Genomic DNA, 21,506 nt, shown 5'->3' with positions numbered 1-21,506 from the left:
GGACCAGTGGAGTATCTCACATGGCCACTCACGTGCTTTTAAGACTCCAGACACCACTCACCAAAGTAGAATGTAGAATGTTTTCTTTATAAACTATATTATGCCAGTTGAGCTAAATGTTCCCTGAGACCATGGCCCCCAGCCCTCAGCCCAGTAACTTGATCCCTCAGGGAGTTTGCATGTGTCTATGAAGCTTCTATGACCTTGCTTCTTCAAGTTGTGCGGACTTTCCCAGTATTGTGTACTGTCTTTCCCTTCATCATAGTTGTCACTTATCTATCGCCTAGTTAGCATTTTTCCCTCCCACCCCTACCCTCCTTAGTAGCCATCAAAGATTGTTTCAGTGTTTAAACCTTTTCATGAGTTTTTATAATAGTGGTCTCATACAGTATTTATCTTTTTGTGATTGACCTATTTCACTCAGCATAATGCCCTCTAAATTCATCCATGTTGTGGGATGTTCCACAGAGTCATTATGGTTCTTTATTGTTGCACAGTATTCCATTGTGTGTATGTACCATAGTTTGTTTATCCTTTCATCTGTTCATGGGCATCTAGGTTGTTTCCATCTTTTTGCTATTGTGAATAATGCTGCAATGAACATGGGTGTGCATATGTCTATTTGTGTGATGGCTTTTATTTCTCTAGGATATATTCCTAGGAGTGGAATTGCTGGATCGTATTGTATTTCTATTTCTGGCTTTTTAAGGAAGCACGATATTCTTTTCCAAAATGTTTGTTCCATTTTGCATTTCCGCCAGCAGTGCACAAGAATTCCAATCTCCCCCCCACCGCAGCCTCTCCAATATTTGTCATTTTCTGTTTTTTTGATTCCTGCTAGTAGTGTCGGGGGGAGATGGTATCTTACTGTAATTTTGATTTAAATTTCTCTAATGGGTTTTTTAATGGCTAGTGATGGTGAGTATTTCCTCGTGTCTGTTAGCCACCTGAATGTCTTCTTTGGTGAAGTGTCTGTGCATGTCCTTTGTCCATTTTTTCATTGGATTATTTCTTTTTGTTGTGGAAGTGTTGGATTTTCCTGTAGATTTTAGAGATTAGAACTTTGTCAGATTTATCATAGCCCCAAATTTTTCCCAGTCTGTAATTTTTCTTTTTACTCTTTTGGTGAAGTCTTTTGATGAGTATAAGTGTTTAATTTTTAGAAGATCCCAGTTATATAGCTTATCTTCTGATGTTTGCGTATCTTTAGTTATCATTTGTATCCTATTTATGCCATGTATTAGGGTCTCTATTGTGGACTCTGTTTTTTTCTTCTATGATCTTTATAGTTTTGGGTTTTATATTTAGGTCTTTGATCCATTTTGAATTAGTTTTTGTGTGTGGTGTAAGGTATGGATCCTGTTTCATTTTTTTATGGGTGGACATCCAGTTTTGCCAGTACCACTTGTTAAAAAGACGGTCTTTTCCACATTTAATGCACTTTGGGCCTTTGTTGAAGTTCAGGTGACTATAGGTGGATGGATTTACATCTGTGTTCTCGATTCTGTTCCATTATTCAATGTGTCTGTCATTATATCAGGACCAGGCTGTTTTGACTACTGTAGCTGTAAAGTAGGTTCTGAGGTCTGATACTGCGAGTCCTCCTACTTTATTACTTCTTCTTCAATCGCTAACACGCACCTTTTCTGATTTTAAACCATGCAGTATTCCCTTGTTCCATTCTAAAGACTGCATCTTAGTCTATGTACAGGTTCCTCATGAGCACAATTAAGTGTTCTGGAATTCCCATTCTTTGCAATATTATCCATAATGTGTTATGACCCACATAGCCGAATGTTTTCCAGACTAAGACAGGGTAGGAAGAAGGGCTTAGCAATGTACTTTTGAAAAAAAACTGGTCACAGAAAACCTTATGGATAGCAGTGGAACACTGTCTGATATAGTGCTGGAAGATGAGCCTCTTGGTTGGAAGGCACTCAGAATACGACTGGGGAAGAGCTGCCTCCTCAAAGTAGAGTTGTGGTATTTCTTTTATAGCAGCACTAGATAACTAAGACAGCCTTCTATGCCAGGAATGACAAATTGAAGAGAAACAATGTTACATTCATCACCGAAAGGAACATTTCAAGATCTACTCTGAAGTACGATATTGCCAGAGATACAATTTTTGTAAGTAAAAGTCACCCTTTTTGAGTGTACGTCTTGATGAGTTTGGACCAGTATGTACAATTGCATAACCACCACCACCACAATCAAGATATAGAACATCTTCACCAGTCCAAGAAGTTCCCTCAGGTATTTACACGGTTTGCTCCTCAACTCCTTCAGATCTTTGTTTATATCACCACTGGCATTTCCCTCGTTCCTGTTTTATTTTTCTCCTTAGCACTTACCATTTCCAAACATCTTATAAACTCTCCACCCAAAACTAATGATGCAAACAGGTAATGCATTCGGGTCCCCCCAGAGGTGCCAGGGAAGAAAGGCCTGACAATCTACTGCCCCCAAAAATCGGCCATTGAAATCCCGACAGAACACAGTTTTACTGAGTGGCCACAAGGGTCTATGGAGCACAGTTTTACTGAGTGGCCACGAGGGTCTATGGAGCACAGTTTTGCTGAGTGGCCACGATGGTTACCATGACTTCAGGTTGACTGGATGGCAACTGGTTTGGGTTTTTTTGGTACCCAAAACATGAACACCATGAAAGCAGTGGTTTTTGTCTATTTTGTGTGCTGTTGATCCCTGGTGCTTCATGATGGGCTCACAGTTAAGCACCTGAAAGAAAGAGAACAGCAATGTGGGGGCAGTGGCTGTGGGAACACTGAGGGGTGCCTGTACCTCACTCACCTGGGGGAGTACATGGAGAAGAGACCTCAGAGAAGAATGAAGGATGCATCTGGGAGCTGAGGTTTGGTGGGATGTGGGCACAGGGGAGTGGTGAGTGTGGCTGGAGCAAAGGCCAGATCTGGTCTTCTGAGCTGTGAGAGTTTCCTTACATTTAACTCCCTGCCTTGTTCCCCAAAGCCACCTCCTTTAGAGGAGGAGCGATATGGGAGAGCTTTATTACATGGGCGTCTGATCTGTGTGCTAACAGGGACTATCTGGGTGCATCTTGATGGCAAGGCTTGAAGAAGGACAGCCCCAGAGGCTGGATACTAGGAGGAAGGGTGACAGTGGTTGAGAGTGAGCCTTGGCGTGGTGGGTCAGACAGGATGGGACTCAAGTGAGGGCAGACAGTTGGTGACAGTGGTGATGATAGAAAGCATGTGGAGGGTCAGTCGTCTGGGGTCCGGGAGGCCAGGGCAGCAGGCAGTGAACTGACAGACTTGGAGCTGCTGCCCACCTGCAGGTGCTGCCATGCATGAGGGTCCCAATGGAGTTGGGCTGGGCTGGGGCAATGCAGGATTTCCTTTGGACATAGAGTTTCAGTGCTGGTGAGATCCCTAGCTTGTAAGCATCGCCCCTGGGCTGTCCTTTCTCCCAGAGACCCATGGAGTATGGGTCATACCTGGCTGGTTTTCTCCTCCAGGGCCTCTCTTCTGTCTGCCCCTAGCCTGCAAGTGCTCACCTCTCAGCTCTGGCCAAGCTCTGCTTTTCCACTATTCATACTGCTGGCACTTCAGATCTCCACTCTTCCTTCCGGGAGGTCTTTCTCGCTGCAAGGGTGCTAGTGAGTGGCTTCTGAGTCTCTTGGAGGCTTCCTGCTGACTCAACCTTCCCAAGGGCTGTATGTCCTGACAGCCTCCATGAGGTTGTGTGATGTTTGGGACCTTGATGTTTATCTTGCTGTCCATCTTAGATGCCTAGCCTCACGGTACACTTGGGCTGGGGATTAGATTTGCCTTGCCAGGGAGGCAGGAAGGATTAATCAAAAAGTTCTTTTTTTTTCCCCTTTCAGCAAACCTTAGCTAAGCCTTCACCAAGTGCCAAGTCCTGTGACAGGAGCTGGAGATATGGAGATGGTTAAGACACACTACACTCCTTGCCATGAATAGAGCAAGGGAAGACAACACGTAAGCCAATAACACAACACAGAGAAATACATAGGTACAGAGGCAAAGGGTGTGATAGTCTATGGGAAGGAGTGTTCACCGGAGACCTCCTGGAGGAGGTAAGATTCGAGCTGGGTTTTGAAAGACAAATAGGAGTTCACTCATGGCACGTAGTAGTGAAGGTTGGCAGCACATTGCAGGAAGAAGAAATAGCCTTTGCAGGGCCTGGGAGGATTGAAGGTACCTGATCGTTGATAAAGCCTTTGCTAGTTTGCTGGGATGGACAAAAGCAGCTCCTGGGAGCAAAGCATTCATCTTAGAGAACAGCCCTGGGCACTGACTACTTTGCAGCCTCAAACTATGCCTGCTTGACATTCCTTGGAGTTCCTCAGTTTACCATCCTTTTCCCAAGTCCTTCTCTTCTCTTTCCCTTGATCTCCTCTGCCTCTGTCTAAGTTTGCTGCTTTTGTGGGTGCAAGGAAGAAGCCTTGGTGACACAGTGGTTAAGCACTCAGCTGCTAACTGAAAGGTCAGCTGTTTAAATCCACCAGCCACTCCTCAGGAGAAAGTTGTGGCAGTCCGCTCCTGTAAAGACTACAATATTATCAACTGGCACAACATAGTTAACAAATAAAATGTTCTACACTTTGCTTTGGTGAGTAGCGTGTGAGGTCTTAAAAGCTTGTGAGTGGCCATCTAGGATACTCCACTGGTCTCACCCTGTCTGGAGCAAGGGAGAATGAAGAAAGCCAAAGACACAAGGGAAGATTAGTCTATAAGGACTAATGGACCACAACCGCCACGGCCTCCACCAGACTGAATCCAGCACAACTAGATGGTGCCCAGCTACCACCACCAACTGTTCTGATAGGGATCAGAAGAGAGGGTCCTAGACAGAGCTGGAGAAAAATGTAGAACAAAATTCTAACTTAAAATAAATAAATAAATAAGACCAGACTTATTGGTCTGGCAGAGACTGGAGAAACCCCAAGAGTATGGCCCCTGAATACTGTTTTAGTTCAACACTGAAGTCACTTCTGAGGCTTACGCTTCAGCCAAAGATAAAATAAAGAAAAAAAAAAAGAAAAAGATTGCAGCTTTGGCAACCATATGGGGTAGCTCTACTCTGTCCTATAGGGTTGCTATGAGTTGGAAATTGATTCAATGGGCAACGCATGAGTACAAGGCATTATGGGACTTTCTCAGCCACACAACAGGGCCTGCAGCTGGGAAGAGGCTCCAGTAGATGACACTGAGAGGTGGATGAGATGTAGGTTAAGGATCCCAGGAGGCAGTCAATGCTTAGAGGTCTGTGGGTGCAGGATCCCAGCCGTAAGGAAGGAAAGCAAGCTCCCTCCCTGCTATCTGATCATTAAGTGGGGCCTCAGACAGGGCTGTACCTCAGAGAGGCCTTTGAGCACCAGGAGGGTGACCGGTCAGTGTAAGAAATGAAGGCATCGGCTAGGGATGCCTGGCCCTGGGGGTAGCCTGGAGCTTAGGGCACAATCTGGGAGGCTGGCGCTGGATGGCGAGACTGAACCTGTTGCTAGAGGTTCTCCCCTGACATAATCAGCTGAGAACCTGGGTGAGGCAGGGACAGGTAGGAGGGGAAACAAGCTCAATCATCTCATGGAGGGGGTGTATTACACGGGGTAGTGAGTAAGAGGGGAAGTCACCTCAGTCACTGCCCAGTTACTTCCTGGTGAAGGGTAACATGGCTCAGGTGGGACATGGCCACTCACCCTCCTTAGTGGGGAGGTGTGGCCCCTACATTGTGAACCACCTCCAAGGGGCCGGCTGTGTGCCTGCTTCTCCTGTTCCACTTACCACAGACATACCACTTTCCGTCTGGGGGCCCCAGCTTTCTCCTGGCTGAGAGGCTGGTCACCACCCAGTTGGCATCCCTTGCTGGCTCTTGAGACAAATATCTGAAGGGCCTCTCCCTGGTCAATCAACTTCGGCTGTGTGGCAGATCTTTATGAAACAAATTATGGTGACCTCTGGGTAAGGAACCACACTTTCATACATCTCCTCAAATGGGTGTTGAAGCCTCGACGGGTGTGACAAGGCTAAAGTTTCACATTAATTGTTGTTGTTAGCTGCCATCAAGTCAGACTCTGACTCATGGTGATCCCCTGTACAGTAGACTGAACTACTACATGGTCCTGTGCCATCCCTATGATCTGTTGTAAATTGGACTGTTGTGATCCATAGAGTTTTCACTGGCTGACTTTCAGAAGTCACTTGCCAGGCCTTTCTTTCTAGTCTGTCTTAGTCTGGAAGCCCCAATGAAATCTGTTCAGCATCATAGCAACACGCAGACCTCCACTGATGGACGAGTGGTGTCTGTGCATGAGATACACTGGGGCAGGAGTGGAATCTGGGTCTCCTGCATAAAAACAAAAAACAAAAACCCATTGCCGTTGAGTCTGACTCATAACAACCCTAGAGAAGAGAGTATATCTGCCCCATAGGGTTTCCAAGGCTGTAATCTTTATCGAAGCAGATTGCCACGCATCTCTCCTGCAGAGCAGCTGGTGGGTGCAAACCACTGACCTTTTGGTTAGCAGCTGAGTGTTTAACCACTTCATCACCAGGACACCTTATTAATAAAAAAACTAGAAACACTTAATATTAATTTGGAGTTTTCCATGTACCAGGCACTGTGCTACATGTTTTGAAGACATTGCCTCACTGAGGCTTCCTACCAGCTCTTTGTGGTAGATGTTGTCATCATCCCTATTTTATGGATGAGAAACCAAGGAAGGCATTGGGAAGTTAAGCAACATGTTCAAGGCCACACAAGCTCTGCTTCTCACCACTGCACAAAGCAGCCTCTGACTTGGAGACTGCGGAAACAGAGCCCTGTCTACACTTTCTACTCACCCTGCCTACGCTTTCTATCCACCCTGCCCGCCTTCTCCCCTGTCCCATCTGTATCCCCTTCTGCCCTCCCTCTACTCCCTGTTTTCACTCCAGCAGTTTGGTGATGGGGCGGACTGGGTCATTGTTTGGTGGGTGGGTGGGTGGGGAGAAGAGTTCTGCTCTGAGCTAAGCCCTCTTGGTTCTCCCCTCTCCCCTCCCCCAACCAAGCATCAGTGGGGCCTGGGCATCTGTAAACTGGGTTGGGCCTCCTGGGGCTGAGAAGCCTCCCAGGGCTGAGTCACAGAGGATTTCCTTGGGATTAGTGATCCTCTGAGTCCCAGGGTACCTGGTTGTGGTTGAGGCTGTCGGCTCTTCTAGCCAAGCATTAATCCTAGTGAAATACTTGGTATTTCCAGTCATTCCGGCTGGAATTAAACTTAAATTAAGTCCAAAAAAGTACAGCCAGGAGAATGTAAGGAACTCGCCAAAGAAACCAGGCATGCGGCCTGCTCACATCTCAGGAACTGTGGGCCTTCGCACCCTGTGCCCGCAACGCAGAGAAGGGGGACAAGGGACAGAACAGTCTGCTGCACTCCCAGGCATCCTTCCCACCTGACCCCACCTCCCTGGGGTGCAGCCATAATCTGTCTCGTGGTCAGATAACAGACATCTAGCCTGGGATGTCAGAAGACCTGGACTCCAGTCTTGACTCTGCTGTCGTTATTAGTCCCTTTGCCCAGGGTCACACAATTATAGTTGGTGGCAAAGAAGCAGCACAACTAACTTAGTGTTTAGGAGTGTGGGCCCTGGAGCCAGTGTGCCTAAACCTGACTCCAGTGCCCACTGTGTGGCCACTCACTGTGACCCCTCTGTGCTCTTCAGTTTCCTTGTGGGAATGAGAATAGGTACCTCACTGGATGGTTGCATTAAATGGCTAATACAAGTAAAGAGCTTAGAACCGTGGGGGGCATACAGTAAGCCCCACTGTGTGGTAGCTATTATTATTCTCTGGCCCTCAGTTTCCTCACCTATAAGATAGGGGCTGGGTGCGGGACTTGACCACCATGGACACTCTTCATGCTGGTCTTCTCGGGTGGTGGGTGCCGCATGGAGTCCACAGTGGACAAGGCCCTGCATTCAGGAGGACACTCCTTCCTACACAAGGAGGTGTGCAGAGTAAGGCCCGGGAGACATACCCCTCCCCATTCCACCTCCCTTTCCCCAAAAGGCAGTGCAGGTGGTGAAGGAACCCAGGCCTGGTGGTCAGACAAGCACGTGAGTCCTGGCTCTACCAGGGGAGGAGCTGGCTAGACAGGCAGCATTGCGTTTTCCATGAGCCACACTCCGACCCAATGGTTGTGCATATGTGGAGGGTGTATATGTGTGTGTATATGTCGAGTGTGCATGTGTGCGTGTGAATATGTATGCATGTGTGAACATGTGTGTGAGTGTATGTGTGTGTTGGGACTGGATGCTGGGCCCAGAGAACCAGCCCATCTTGGCTGTTTGTGAGAGTGCAGATGGGACTGTGCCCCACCCCCTCATCTCACACTTGGGATAAGTTGTTTGAGTGGGCAGTGGAAGTAACCCAAATGGAAAAAGGAGGGATGGAGAAGATGAGAGTGGAAAGTGATAGAGAAAAACAAGTGTTTTGACCAAAGAAATCCAACAAGATTCGGAATGGACAATCTGAGGAATGAAGAATGGTCAGTCGCTCTGTGGGAGACATTATACTCCAAGCTCTGGGGTTATTATATCCCCCATTTTACAGCAAGGAAACTAAAGTTGTTAGTGGTGGGGCCAGGATTCACTTGCTTGTCTGGACACCAGACCTGGGCTCCTTCACCATGTGCACCGCTTCTTGGAGAATGGGAGGCAGGAATAGGGATGGGTATGTCAGCTGGCCCTCACTCTGCACAGCTCCTTGTGTAGGAAGGAGAAGATTGGCCAGGCAATGGGGGATGTCCGAGGAGGCAACTGGCCAGTCTGTGGCCATCCAATGTTTTCTACCTGACTGAGAAGGCTTCTGCTCCAAGGTGGGATGTCGTCAGCATCAGATACTGAAGAGGGAGACTCCAAAGTGCTGGCTGACAATACCCATGCCTGCTGTAGAGGAGGAACTACCCAGAAGAGAGCCCCAGAGCCTCTAGGAACCAGGAAGGAAGTGTATGGACAGAAAAGGGCCTCAGCCTAGACACCAAAACCAAAAATCCATTGCCGTCAAGTTGTTTCCAACTCATAGTGGTCTTATAGGGCAGAGCAGAACTGCCCCATAGGGTTTCCAAGGAGCGGCTGGTAGATTTGAACTTCCAACCTTTTGTTTAGCAGCCAAGCTCTTAGCCACTGTGCTACCAGGGCTCCAAGTATATTTATATTCCAGTTCGAAGAGGTGTATCTTTGGGCAAGCCAAGTCATCTTTCTGAGCCTACTTTGCTCACCTGTCAAATGGGTCCTCCTTCCTGCCTATCCTACCTTGTGGGAAGAGGCAGTGTGGTATACATAACAGTGTAGCTTTTGACACCGCAGAAATAAGCCCCAGCCCCAACCCTTGGCAGCTGCGTGATTTAGAGCAAGTCATTTAACCTCTTAGCCTTCATTTTTTTCTTATATGTCTCTACCCTGTAAGATCGTTGTGGGGACTAACTCAAATGCTGCTAATAAAACTCTTAGAATGGCACCTGGTACACAGAAAGAGGCTTAGTGAATATAAATTACTATTGATATCGCTATTGTTTTATTATGTTGTTACAAGAACAAAATGAACTTGCACAGAGGAGACTACAAAGCTGTTAGAAAGATCTGCCAGAAGGGAGGTAGATTGTATTATTATTTGCAATTATACATGTCCTCCTCCCCTATGAGAGCAACACACATTCCCATGCAGTTGACTTTGAATTTGACCATGTGGCATGCTTCAGCCCATGGAATGTGAATGGGTATGATGCACAGCAGGTCTTAGCAAAAGCTGTGAAATACATCAAGAGAGTTTCCACCATCACAGTTGCTTTTCCCTCTGCCATAAGAATGATCTGACCGAAAAGGGACAGTTCCTTCAGCTTTGGTTCTAGGATAAGAAGTCATGGGTCAGAGCCACAGGAGCCATAGCTGACCCACAGCCCCTGATGTGTGACAGGAGCGGAAAGTTAATGTTCACTGTTGTAAGCCACAGAGATTTTGGGGTTGCTTGTTACCACAGCCAAACTGACACATATTGACAGTATTAAGAACAAACATCTTCAAGGAGGTATCCTATGACTTACTGGAGAGAAGGGGAGGCAGGTCTTGGAAGCCGAAGTCAAGGAAGGGATTGGAGTAGACAGAAAACACAAACACAATAAAATTAGAAACACAAAGAAACTCTCAACATTGTCTGTACTTTATCTTGGTAAGTCATTGTAATAATTAGCAGGCCTCTGGCAGCTAGCTATCTTTCCTCCCACAGGGTCTCTTCACCCCCACCCTTGTCCCAGGAGCTCCTCTCTCACTCCTGGCCTTGATTTCTAGGTCGTTCTTGTTGAGAAAGGCCAAAAAGCCCTTTGCATTGGCTTCTTTTTTGTTTGCTTTCACTTGTGCCATCCTGTTGTGGACAAGAAGGAAGCACGCCAACATCAGCACCCGCCACAGACCAAGGGAAACATTTCCCGGTCCCGGTTGGATGTGGTCCCCTTCCTGTGGGTCTTCTTTCCAGAGCCAGGTTGGTAAACTTGGGGAGCAAATGGCTCATTACCACACTCTGTCCAGCCCAGAAGAGGTTTTTCTTAGAGAGGACTAAAGAGAGAGGGGCTGAGGATCCTGCTGTACTGCCTAACCTCTGAGGGTCACAAATTACCACAAAGGTGCTGCCAGATGCTGCCATCTTGCTTTTTGGGAGAGGGGCTACACATAGATTTAGACTTCACTGGGCCTGGAATGTTTTCCACTCAGAGTGCTTTCCATCCAGGAGGCAAATAAAACATCTGGGTCCCACAGTTCCCTTTTTCCCTGCCAGCCACCCCACTCCCAGGATTCCAGGCATTTATTCCATGGTTTATCCATTTTCTTTCCATACCATCTAGCTGAGCTTTGGCTGCTTTAATCTTCCCTCCCATCCAGGGAGCCGCTCACAGCCTCTCTCCCCTTGTGTCTGCTCCTGGCCCTGACAGGAATTTTCCTGTGGTTTTTGTTGGTCTCCAATCCTGTAATTTACCACCCAGCGCTTACAGGCTTTTGTTGCACTGAAGACTTTCCTAGCAAATCTTGGTCCAGTGTGGAGAAAACTGTGGTGAAGCTGCCTCTGTAGCCTAACAGCACCCCAGTGGCTGGCAGCTCATGGCAGCTTGCACCTTGTCAAGGTGCTTTCAGGGTGCAAGGGCCAGAGGCACACTAGGATAGCCTCAGGTGTTGCCAGCATGTTATGCAGAACTGGAAGAAGCTTGGAAGCCACCTCAGCAGATGTTGTGGAAAACTCCCACCTGGTTCTTCACCCTTCAGCACACAGCAGTCTGTGGGACCTCAGAAGCCACCATTCTCTCTGCTCTGGTATCTTTTTCATCCTTGTGACTAAGTTTCTCTCTGCTGCTGCTTCATACCTGCCACCACCAGTTCCCCTCTCCTCATTTATTTCTGCTTGCTCATGACACCTAGTGCTTTGTGGCCTCTGCTTACAACTGCCTCTCGTGGTGTCTCTCAGCCTCTGCTCTACTCCACTGACTGGGACCATCTCTGTGTGGCTACTACAGAAACTCCTCCAGAGTGAATGTGATTGGGGCAGTTGTTTCTCTCTGGCGTCTCATTCTAGATGGACAGATTTTTGTCTCAGGCCACCTCACAGGTCTCTGGTGTCCTGATGACCAGCCTATAGACGACTCAATAAGTCATGGCCAGCATTGCATGGGTGCATGACCCAAAGCATGGCTCCAGTGGATGTATCTTCACATGGTGTCTTCCCCCGCGCAACTCTGTTTCGTATCTGTGCTCCTCTTTTATAAGACACAACTCAGAAGAGATGAGGACCCTCCCTACTTTGGTGTGACCTTATTAGCTTAGCTAATAACATCTTTGAAGGTCACATTCATAGGAACAGGGATTAGGAATTCAACATAAGTTTTGGGGGGACATAATTGAATCCATAATATCCTTCTAACTCTCTGGTTCTCTCCCTGTGACCCTACAGATGCAGAGAGGAATGAGACAGCAGCTCTCGGTCTGGTGGAGAGATCAGACTCTAGGAACAGTTCAATCATAACAGCAGTGTTTGTTAAATCAGATTGTGTCACTCCTTTGCTTAAATTCCTCCAGTGGTTTCCATTATGTACCAAGAGCCACATCAAGCCTGCGTGTGGTTTGCAAATGCCTGTATCACCCAGCCCCTGCTGACTTCTTCAATCTTCTCTCAAGCCACACTCCCCCTTGCCCACCCTACTCCAACAACCCTGGTGTTTCAGTTCCTCACAGTGAACCAAACTCTATCTCCTCAGTTAATTTACAAGCTCCATAATTGATCCCCATGGAGCCTGCCTGAGGTGATGCTTAGCAAGTGTGGGAGATCAGTAGGTATTTTCAAGTGGCTGAGTGGACCCTGTACGAGTTGATATGCCTGGAGGTAAGAAGTCATTAGGCACATGTGGGGCACAGGGAGGAGGTGGGCATGACCAGGTTGAAGTGTCAGAAGACAGTGTTGGGAAACCAGGCTGGGTCAGACAGTGGAGGCTTTGAATGCCAGACCTGAAGTCTGGCCCTGATCCTGTAACCTGCAGCAAGGGGCTAGAATGTCTAGAACGTGTTCAGGAGCATGAATGATTCAGGAGGAGGCCACTGGCAGCTGCTGGTGGAACAGATTGGAGTGTGAGGAATGTGGAAGCTGGAATACAGGTCGAGAGGCTTTGGAAGTACTCTAGGCCAGGCAAAGTAAGAATGTGGACTAGGGTGGGGGCTGTGAGAATGGACAGGTATGGAGTCCTGGTGGAGGAGGGGGACCAGTAGAACTTGCTGGTGGAGAGGAGAAGGAATCAAGGGCGATGATTGATACACGGAACCCAAGGAAGACAGAGACTTAGGGCCTTAGAGTCTCCCCATGGGTGCCAAACCCTGGTCTCTAGAGGGTAGGGGAAGTGCAAGACCCCAGGCCCTGGAGTAGGGGACAGATTATCAGACCAGGAACACAGGATGGCGGCCATTTCCATGCAGAGTGGGCTTTACCATCCAACAGACCTGGCTCAGTTCCCATCCCAGTCACTTACTAGCTTGCTGAATTTGATTACTTAATATCTCTGTGCCTCAGTTTCCTTAATTATCACAAGGGAAAAATAATGGTCCTACCTCATGGGGTAGTTGTGGTGATTGCCTAAGATAGTGCAGGTAAAGAGCCCAGCACAATGCCAACTTACAGCAGTCCTTGGTTACATAGTAACAATTCTTTTGTAATTCATACCATTTAAAATAATAGTATATGAATTACACAGACTTAGAAGGACTCCTGGAGTCCTGGTGGTAAAGTGATTAACAGCTCAGCTGCTAACCAAAAGGTCAGCACTTTGAATCTACGAGCTGCTCCTTGGAAACCCTATGGGGCAGTTCTGCTCTGTCCTATAGGGTTGCTATGAGTTGGAATCAACTCGACAGCAATGGTTTTTTGTTTTGTTTTTAAGGACTCATGCTTGGGAATTTATGGAAAAGAGCCCAATTTGCTGAATGAGAACTCCCAAATGAGTGTGAGCTGGGACTTGGGAACACTCTGGGGCCTGTGACTGGGTTATCAAGAAGGTCACTAAGGCCTCTCAGACCAGCATGGCTGAAGGACCGGGGTAGACCAAGCCTGCTGGTGGTACACTCGACTCAGCTGAGAGGAACTGGGGACAGAGGTGACAGAATTGGCATGGGGAGCTGCTGCGAAGGCCTGTGCTCTGATTCAGGTCTCCCTGTTCCTGGGTAATGCTTCTGACAAAACATGATGGGAAGCGGCAGTTTAGGCCACTGCCCACAGCGTGGACTCAGTTGGGCTGAAGACTCTAGTGACCCTGGTGCTCCATGTCTGCAGGCTGTGCAGTGGTTCAGCCATGCTGAATGACTCAGGTGGCAGTTTTTAACAACGGGAGACACGTTTCAGGCTCTCCAGTAAGTGGAACATTTCTCATACCTCTGCAGAGCGTCTCTGCTGCGTTCTGATTTCTAGAACATGGGGCTTGCCTTGCAGCGGGTGCTGAATCCCATTACATTTCATTTGTATGACGCCAGCGTTTGGAAAGGGAGTGACACCTCTGACTCAGAACGGAGGGCAAGCCTGGGCCCTGCTGTTTACAAGCAGCAACTCAGCTTCTCTGGGCTTCTGTCTGCTCCTGTGAAAAACAGGGCTAATGCTTGTCAGGCCTTTATCCAAAAGCTCAGTAAACATACGCTATTTATTAAAATTAATTTAAAAGCTTTCACGCTTTTTATCACATTTCACAATAAAGCTGTGATATGGACAAGGCAGTTATTTTATCCACATCTGACAGAGGAAACAAAGGTTCAGAGAGGTTATGTAACTGGCTCGATGGCATGCAAGCCCAGGTCTTTGCAGAAGTTTGTGTTCTATCCCCTAGGGCAAAGTTTCCCAAAGTGCCCCTCCGGCTGCCTAAGACTGATTTAGAAGGTATGTAGTGGGTCCAGGAGTTGATCTTTTTAACAAGCACCCCAGGTGATTCTTACCGTGGCCACTTGATGAGCATCTACAGAGCTGGTAGGCCGGAGGACAGAGGCTCTGCCCATAGCCTGCGGCTCCTAGCTGAAGCTGATACACCAAGTCCCTCAGGAAAAAAGGAACAAAACAGGTCGTGCTGTGTAAACAGTGGAAAGTTCTCAAAAGAGAAGTCTGCTGCCTTCCAGGCCACAGCATTAAGCTCTAAGAAAGGAGGTGGAAAGGGGTGTGCCCAGAGCTGACCAGGAGGTGTCTGGGGAACGCCCTATGCCTTCACAAAGGCATTGCTCTTCAATGGAGTGCCAGCTCTGCAGCCACACGGCCTGGGTTCACATCCTGGCTCCTGGGCTCACTAGCCGTGTAGCTTTAACAAGTGATTAAGTCTTTCTTGACTCAGTTTTTTTTGTTGTTGTTGTTTCCATATGAAATGATAGCGACTACCTGCAGGAAATAGCCCTTTGGTACAGCTCCCAGCACATAGTGAGCACTCAATAATTGTCATTTGCTGTTATTAATAATGGAAACCCTGGTGTGCTAAGGCTGCTAACCAAAAGGTCAGCAGTTCAAATCCATCAGGTACTCACTGGAAACTCTATGGGGCAGTTCTACTCTGTCCTATTGGAATTCACTCGATGGCAATGGGTTTTTACTTTTTGCTTTTTTTTAGGTTTGGTTATTAGTAGGGGTTCAGATAACTAATGTGCTCAGCTACTAATTCAAAGGTTGGAGATTCGAGTCCACCCAGAGGTGCCTTGGAGGAAAGGCCTGGTGATCTATTTCCAAAGAACCAGCCATTGAAAACTCTACGGAGCACAGTTCTACCATGACACACATGGGTTCCCCATGAGTTGGAGTTGACTTAGTAGGAACCGGTGGTTTATTATTACTGTCGCTACCATCAACTCTGGCGACCTTTCCTTGTTTTCAATCACTATTTCTCAATAGCTTATGGCCAGCAAGAAACCGGCACAAGAAAGAGTGTGGAGAGGAGGCAAACCCAACAGAAGAGTCAGGCCAGTTTTGATCGAAAAGTCCTATACACACTCCCTCAGAGGCTCTTGTCACATCAGGGGGAGGCCAAAGACTCCAGGACGACAAAGCTAGCATGCCAAAGAACTGTTTGTTCTAGAAGCCCACAGCTTCTCATACATGTTTTAGCCAATTCAACTGTATTTTCTGATACTTAGCAACCAAGGGCATCTGATATAGTTAAACATCTGATATAGTTATTTTTTCCAATTCAAATAATGTCACAGAGAAAAGTAGGACTGTCAGGTTGACCAAAGTGTCAAATCTGATGGTTTAAGGACAAGCCTGGTTTCACATCATCTTCCCTCAAGTCAACTGTCCAAATGATTGGCCCAAAGTCATCCTATCCCACTTCCCACACAGGATTTCCTATAATGGTTTTGTTTTTTCTTTCCAAATAAAACTCACCCTCTTTGTGTTACTGCACAGTGACCAAGCAATGGAAATTTCAGCTTCAACAATTGAAGTTTCTCAAATGGCAAGGAAAACTGAGCCTGGAAGGGAAGCATGATTGTGGAGATGGCACAGGACCGAGCACCATTTTGTTCTGGTGTACATGGGGTCACCATGAGCCGGAGCTGACTTAACAGCAGCAAACAACAGCGACAACAAGGGAAGCACCACACACATCACAATGATCACTGAAGCTCCAGTTCCCTGGAGCAGGTTGAAGGGCAGGGCCTACCTATTACCATGCTTTGATTCTGCATAGTGGTTGGGAGGATGGACTCTGAGATCACACTAAAAAAAAAAGATCACACTAGCTGGGTTTAAATTCCAACTCCAAAGAGCTTTTGTTTATGCGAGGCATATCTACTGATATTTATTACATTAGAAATGCAAACTGAGAAGGTAATAATACATGAGAATACACAGCACACATTGTCCATTAGTCTTGGAGTGATGTCATCATTATACATCATGTAACCTCTGGAACACTCCATCGTACGCTCACGAGAGAATGAGAATTAAAAATGCTAATAACGACTTAGTATTATTAAGGATGTAGTTTTGGTCCTGGACTCACTGTAGTAGAACAGACTCTGAAAACATAGGCTTTGGAATCCAACTGCCTGGATTCAAATTCTGGCTTCATTGCTTAGTAGTGTGTGTCCCAGAGTAAGTTACTTAAACTTCCTGTGCCTCAGTTTCTTCAGCTACAAAAAGGGGATAATCATAATGATCTACCTCACAGGGTTGTTGGGAGATTAAGTAATATAAATACCTATTAAGCACATAGAACAGAGCTGGTATATATAGTAAACATTACCTATTATTAATAAATATCAATTATTACAAGCCTATAATCCTACCTATTATTAATAAATCACTATTATTAGAATTCTGTGCCTTCCTCATGCACCTGCCCATGGAGGCTGGCATTGTCCTAGTTTCCTAGGGCTGCTGTAACAGAAATCCCACAAGTGGATGGCTTCAAGACAGAAATTTATTTTCTCACAGTTCTGGAGGATGAAAGTCCAAATCAGGGTTTAGCCAGGTGGATTCCTTCCTTGTTGGTAGCCCTAGGCTTTCCTTGGTTCCTTCTCAATCTTCACACAGCATTTGTCTTCTCCCCAGCGTGTGCGTGCGTGTGTGTGCGTGTCCATGTGTGTATGTGTATGTGTCTAATCTGTTCTTTTTTGAATAACCCAGAAGTAATTAGATTTAGAACCCATCATAATTGAAGTATGTTATTAATTAATATAACAAAAAAACCCTATTTCCAAACAGAATTACATACACAGGCATAGAGGTTAAGATTCTAACACATTTTTTGGGGGGGAGATTAATCCATAACAGGTGTTGTACCCCTAAGCCCTCTATGAGGCTGTAATCCCTGGAGGTCAAGGGCTATGCCAATCTTCTTTGATTCCTCCTTGGTGTCCAGCACTGTGTCTTACATCATAAGAGGGGCCCAAGTTAGTTTACTGATTAACCTATTCTGCTTCAACTTAGCAGATAATAGAAGTCAGAGCTAGCAGCTAGGGGTCTTACCTCACTGTGTTGAGTGTAACATCATGTAGAAACAGTTCACTACCCTCATTTGTGTGGTCAAGGAGAGAGTTAACTTAAGACAGAACATTGCATATCCTAAAATTGGAAAAATTTAAAACCAATTGTTGCATCCCTAAAATGCACATAGGAAGTATGCTGGACAGTCACCATTTGCCCTTCCAGCCCTCTCTCCCATCTCCCTGCTCTGCATCCCAGGAGGTTGGCTTCTATAGATTGCATCCACCTGACCTGTGGTTCGGCTCAGCCAAGGGGAGGCTCAGGCAGGAGATCAGAGGGCAGGAAGAGTAGAAGTCAGGTCTTTTCCTCTGGCTCCCTCCCTGCTGGCAGTTGATCGATGATGTCTGCCTCAGCTTCTGTCCCGCAGCCCCCTCCTAGCTACAGAGAATTTCTCCAGCTTCTGGTAAGCTGCCTCTTCTGCTCCCTTCAGGCAGAGGATAGCAATGGAGGTTCCCCATGCCCTGCTAGGTTTCCTGTAACCTTGCCTACAACTCGGTAAATACTCCGTTCATTAAACTCTTCTCAATAACCCTGTTGGAGTATGCCATCTGTTTCCTTTAACTGATAGAATAGACTGTGTGTGAGTGCACACACACACATGCACACGTACACAAGACTGGAAGAATAACCACAGAAGTTTCAACAGAATCATTGCTGTGGGATTGCTTGTGTACATTTTAATTTTTTTTTTTTTAACAATACAACATGTAGGATTTATATAAGAAAATTGTTTAAGAAAGTTTCTCAGATTTTAAAATCCAATTGATTCTATCTACGAGGATCAGGCTCAGGGGAGACTAGAAGTCCTCAGATCCAGATCTTTTGGTGGCAGATCTGGGCCCAGACCCAGGTTGGTGGAAAGGGAACTAAAGACACTGGCCACTATCCCCTGGCTCGGATGTCATGGGGATTAATGAGATAAGCACCTCTGTAGCTTGGAATTTTTCACTTGATTGAAAAGAAAATAAGAACCCATTATCATTCCTTGGCTTTGGAAGGGCCCCTTTAACTTTCGGCTGCCCGGAATCTTGCTGCCAGCCCGACTCTGCTAGAACTACACCAGATGCAGAGTAGAAGCCAGAGAGCAAGTCCACGGGAGACAGGAGAATAGCTCAGCCTAGTAGCCTTCACTCTCCAGTCTGCGGAGAACCATCTGGGGGTGTGGTAAAGTGCAGATTCTGATTCGGTAGGGCTGAGGTGGAGCCCAGGAACCTGCATTTTAAAGAACCCCCCCCCACACACACACCCACACATTGCAAGGAACAGAGGCACCTGGGCCATTGGGCTTTGGGTGCGAGTGTTGCCTCCTTTGGACTCCCATCCCTAACACCCAGCGAGCAGGGTCAGGGCTGAAGAAGGGGAGGAGGAGAGAAGGATGCGAACTGGGAGGCTGAGAGGGGAGGCCTGAACCTACCCGGGCATCACCCAGGAGGAAACCCACAACGGGACCTTGAAGCCTGCCCGGGTGATTAGTGTTCCGGAAACCGCGAGGACCCACTGGAGGCTTTGACCGATGCCGTGTTCTTTTCCATTTCTTCTCTGATTACATTGATCCTGTACTTTTGCTGATGTTGTGACAGTCTAATTATAGACTTCTCTGCTGCTGAGCAAACAGTCGTCCCTCTCGGTAAATCCGCCTGTTACACAAGCGCCGGCTCTGGGACACTGTCATTATCTGCAGCCAATCCCATGACGCACCGAGGGCGGGCACAGCCGCACACCCTCCGCTCCTGGACTCTCACTGCTAGAGCTGAGGCGCTGGACATGAGCCACGCCGGAGGCCCCAGCAGTGAAGTGACTGATGCCACACAGATAGTAGGGGTTAGAGCTAGGATGGAACCTGGAACTGGGAGTGGGGTGGGGTAGGGGTGCTACTATCCAAGGCCTCTTTCTTTCTTATTTTCTTTTGTCCATCAAACATCCATTGAGTGCCTATTTCAAGAATTTTGAAGAGGAAAAGTCCCACCTGGCCACTTGCAGAGAGTAATGGTAGGGTGGTGCCAGCTGGACTGCCTCTGAGAAGCCTCTGTGGAGTCCATTTTCCTGGCCCTCAGAAACTTTCTGCATCTGTGTGCCAGAGCTTGCTGAGCTAGAAGGTGCTGACTCATGCAGACAAAGCTCACAAGAGACTGATGTCTAAGACTGGAAGGGAGTCTCCTGTTTTGGCCATCCTGCATCTGAACCTCCTTCCTCTGTTTGGAAAATCTGCTGCCTAAAGAGGTAGAGCCCACTTCCCAGTGCTGAAGCTGAAACTATTAGCCAATCTGCTTCCCAGCCTTCTTTGCGACCAGCGCTTGGGCACGTGGTCTAGGTTCTGTGGATCAGATGCTCCCATTTCAGATTTTGAATCAGAAACCAGTAATGGGAAGAAGCAGTGACACCAAGACTCTGATTATCAACAGGGGGCAACAGTGTGTGTGTGGTGGGGGGAACAGTTTACAGCCAGGTGAGGTAGCTGCGATAAGATCCACTCTCTATGTCTATGGTGACTTCACTGGGTCTTCCCTGGACCAGCTCTGCAGTGTGATTTTTAGGCCTTATTCCTGGTAGCAGAGCAAATTAGCAAGTTCTCAGCTATCCTGCTGATTCTGTGGGATCCCCAATACCTTTTTAATAAATTCCTCTTTGCTTAAATTAGCCATCTTTTTTTTTTTTTTTTAAATTGCTTGAAACTGCAAAGATTGGAAGACCCTGGTGTGGATGAACACTGAGAATGACACCTGTCAGGTGAGTTAGTTGGTCCTGGCAGTTGGGGTATCGCATCCTCTTCCTTTGGGAAGCTATGAGAGAATGCCAGGAGTCTCTTCCCAAGCAGCAACGGAGCAGGCACTGTGGCAGGCTGATGAGAGAGGCATTCGGGCCTGAATGTAAGGAAGGTTCAGAGTGGGCCTAGCAGTTGGTCAAGAGGTATGAAGTGATCAATCAATGATTTGCACTTCATGGAATCCCTTTTCCCTGAAGGGAAATTTGAAAAGCTTTTATCCTTGGATAAGAAATCTGGGTCCCCAAAAGTGAAGGCAGCCACAGAAAATGCTGAAAATGTATCCTCCTCTGCTCTCATATAACTTGCTTGCTAAGCTGTCCTGATAAGTGGAGAAGAGGGTACAAGTTTGGTGAAAAGAAAAATCCTAAGGGGGCAACTACTTTCACAATCCTTTATTAGCTCATTTAATTGGCGCAGAACTCCATGAAGTAGGAAGGTTAGTTACTATAAATCATTCCCAATTTTGGATTAGGAAACTGAAGCTCAGAGAAGGTAAGCCATTTGTCCGACATTGCACTTTGTCCTGGGACAGGGAAATGAGCCCTCTGACAACTCTGCCTCCTTCCTTCAATGGTGAAGTGTTAGAAAGATGGGTAGGAAAAGAGTCTAGAGACATCTAGATCAGAGGAATGAAGTCAGCACTGCTTATCTCTGGCCTCTTCCTTTCTATGGCAGTGGCACCCTGACTCCTGCCCCTCTGGGCCCCTATTACCCCTTCAAGCTGCCCAGGTGGCCCAGCACCTCCACTGCCACGTTACACTTGACACTGCCTGCCATATCAGTCCCAACAATGCAGCCCACACCCTCCTCTTGAGCTTGCCTGCCATATCAGTCCCAACAATGCAGCCCACACCCTCCTCCCTCCCCATCAAATTTGACTAGTTCTAGGTTCCATTTGGGGAAACCCTGGTGGCGTAGTGGTTAAGCGCTATGGTGGCTAACCAAAGGGTTGGCAGTTCGAATCTGCCAGGCGCTCCTTGGAAACTCTATGGGGCAGTTCTACTCTGTCGTATAGGGTCGCTATGAGTCGGAATCGACTCAACAGCACTGGGGTGGGTGAGGTTCCATTCCCTCTGGGCCTTGCTGTAAATAAAACTTACACCTTCTTAGGGTTTTCAATGGCTGATTTTTCAGAAGTAGATTGCCAGGCCTTTCTTCCAAGTGGGTGGACTCTAAATGCCAGCTGAGCTTAACTGTATGCATCACCCAAGGACTCCTATACCTT

This window comes from Loxodonta africana, chromosome 3, assembly GCF_030014295.1.
Source record: "Loxodonta africana isolate mLoxAfr1 chromosome 3, mLoxAfr1.hap2, whole genome shotgun sequence".
NCBI lineage: Eukaryota > Metazoa > Chordata > Mammalia > Proboscidea > Elephantidae > Loxodonta > Loxodonta africana.
Note: the sequence above shows the minus strand (reverse complement) of the source record.